Consider the following 3,045-nt stretch of genomic DNA (forward strand, 5'->3'; position numbering starts at 1 on the left):
CAGCATCTAGTATATCGCCTCGTTACAGCTTTATGTGGGTCCCACCGGTGTATTGCTGTAGTGAAAAGAAAATCCAAAATACATCGACCACGTCGGGAAATACTGCCGCATACTGGGGGGGTACGTCCGAATCTCAAAGCCATCCTGCGGCTTGCACCCTAGGTGCCGCGGCACCTAGGTGCTGAAAAGAGTTTCCGCAATAGGGTAACGAAGACCAACCAGAAACCAACTATGAGTCCCGATACAACTCCAAAGAAAAATGGTTCGATGTGGAAACTATCTCTAGTTTTTTCTGGACTGCCTTGCTTTGGAACATCATTAGTCGAGCAATTCTTCTGAAGAGGAAAGCCATAGAGACCACTGTTTCCATTGTAGATGTCAGGATGTTCATTATAGATGCTATCAAGTTGTGTACCTGATGGTATCCTTCCTGTCAGATTGTTGTTGGCAATGTACGGGCTCCAGGTGCTCGCCGACGACATCCAGGACGACGCCGGGAACGTCACGCGGTTCGTCCCGCGAACGGACCCGGCCATTCAAGACGAGCATCGTGTTCGCGCACGACAGGGAGGGCACGTCGGTGCTGTTCAAGGTGCTGTCGGCCTTCGCGTTCCGGGACATCAGCCTCACCAAGATCGAGAGCCGGCCACACCGCCACCGCCATCCCATCCAGTTCGTCGACGGCGCCAACGTGGGCACGGCCAAGCACTTCGAGTACATGTTCTACATCGACTTCCAGGCGTCCATGGCGGAGGTCCGCGCTGTCGGAGATACAGGAGTTCACCTCCTTCCTCCGCGTGCTCGGCAGCTACCCCATGGACATGACGCCATGGGAGTATTCCTCCTCATCGTCACCAGATGATGATGATCGATCAACAAGACTGATGCTCAAATTTTGTAAGTTAATTTCTGCTGCTTTTTTCCTGGCAATTTTTTGTGACCAAATTTAGAGAAAGGGGAGGAAGACTCTCCTCCTCCTCCTCATGTTTACTTGCGGTTGCGGATGATGCTCTGAGTAATTAGTCCAAGTTATATATGCTCGGTGAGGACTGAGGAGTAGTAGAGATACCAATATGCCATGGAGGAGAGGAGAGCCAGCAATCCCATCTCCATTACCAGAAATGAAATTTTGTGCTATGAACGTACATTAGAAAAATCCCCGCAAAAAAAAAACGTACATTAGAAAAAAGGAATGAATTAGGATAACTGATGATTTGCTGTTGTTTGACGTTCCAGCCAGACATAAGAAGGAAACTTGATTTTTCAAATTTGGTTTAGAAACAGTCCGGTTGAATATATAGTACAGTAGTTCGTTGGGCAAGTGCAGCGAGAGGGAAGAGCGGCAAGAGGCCAGGCCGACTCCGGCTTACTCCACTATTAGCGTACCATACTCGGACTCGTAGTCGGATTCAATTCTACTTCCGCCGGCTGCCTGCCTCCATATAACTCCCAAGTCCCAACCGTCAATCGTCTCAGCTCGTCGCAACAAATCGATCTGCAGCAGAGATAAGAGATAGAGTTGTTGTTTTCAGGCAGCTCTGCCCGTCCTCTTCTTTTGCAATTACATCTTGGAAATTACGCACAGTACCTACTACAATGGCTATCCAGGGGCAAATTCCCTTTGTCCTGCGCTTGGCATTCGTGTTTCGCAGCGTCTCAAAATCTCTGGAGAGATTGGGTGCTGCCCCTCCTACCAAATCATTCTGGACCAGGAACTATCTCCTCAAGCTACAAAATAGCCTTGACATTGCATGGCAATCGCTCTCTCTAATGGAACGCACCTTCCATCGTCTTGAATCCAAACAAGTGGACAAGGTCGCATCGCTTGCTGCTGTTGCTGCTGCCGCAACCGACGCTGCAAATAGAGATCGCCTTGAATCTAAACAAGTGGACGAGGTTTCTGCTAATAAGGCTTGTGTACATAGTGCGGTTATTATCTTCTTAGCCGTCTCTAATGAGAGAGCTGCATATGGTGCCCTGTCAGCTTACAGGAGTTCCCTTGAAATATGCAGGGCAAACATGACTGTTTTTAATGACATGCACATATCTGTAAATGACAAGCTATTAGATGTCGCAGGAGCCGGGGAAAAGCTGCAGGCCAACATCAGAATTGCATCTGGGATGACGAGGATATTAGCTATTTTTTTGGGACCCTGGATCCAAAGGATCAATGGTGCAGAAGGCATTCCACCCACAATGAGAATCGCTTTTAGTTTCTGCAGTGAGCATATGTGGTCAATTAAAACTTGTGCTGACACTCCGTTTCTCTTGCTGGGATGCGGTGCCTTCAGTCTTCGGAGGCGTCTCAAACTTTCTATGGCTGCGATGCGGTGCCTTCAACTTCAGTCTTCGGAGGCGTCTGAAACTCTCTATGACTGGGATGCGTGGGATGCGTTGCCTTCAATCTAGAGAGGCATCTGAAACTCTTTGTATGACGAAAAGATCATAACATGGGTCGGTACTTCAACAGTGCCTGTGCGTTCTACCGGGAAGTGTACGGACCAGAAAATTAAGGAAAAGTTAAGAAAAATTTATATTATGTAATTAATTAAAATACAAATTTGCTGAAATATTTAGTATTTTTAAGTAGGTAGGTGTATAATTAAATCAATTTATAAGTAAATCAAGTGTGAGAAATAAAATGACATGGTTAAATTTAATTTTATTAATTTCTCCATGATTAGTTACGCTATTTAGAATTTTATTGAAATTATCCTAGCTTAATTGCTAATTTTTAATAATACAAACATCATTTAACAATTATTTAATTGGAAAAAGGAATCAAAATCCTCCCTCCTAGGTTTGGGCCGAATATAGAAAAGTTTATATTCCCTCCCTTTGTCTATTCTATGTGTCTGGCATGTTTCCTTTCTCCGTCGAAGTCCATTTTGCATCCTCCATCTGGTGGCCCAATAGGCTGGCGGCCCGACACGGGAGCATCTGGAGCCGTCCGATCGAATGGACGGTCCAGATTAATCCTAACCTAAATAAATATACCCAAACCCTAATCCTAACCCTAGGATTCATTTCCCCCCTCCCCCACGT

The 3,045-nt window shown here is 46.0% G+C and overlaps 1 pseudogene; it reads left to right on the plus strand.

Annotated features, from left to right (window-relative positions):
* Positions 1 to 450: 450 nt before the first annotated feature.
* On the plus strand, positions 451 to 1,259 carry LOC127776367 (arogenate dehydratase/prephenate dehydratase 6, chloroplastic-like; annotated as a pseudogene).
* The last annotated feature ends 1,786 nt before the right edge of the window (positions 1,260 to 3,045 follow it).

This window comes from Oryza glaberrima, chromosome 1 (assembly GCF_000147395.1).
Source record: "Oryza glaberrima chromosome 1, OglaRS2, whole genome shotgun sequence".
In the NCBI taxonomy this organism is placed as follows: domain Eukaryota; kingdom Viridiplantae; phylum Streptophyta; class Magnoliopsida; order Poales; family Poaceae; genus Oryza; species Oryza glaberrima.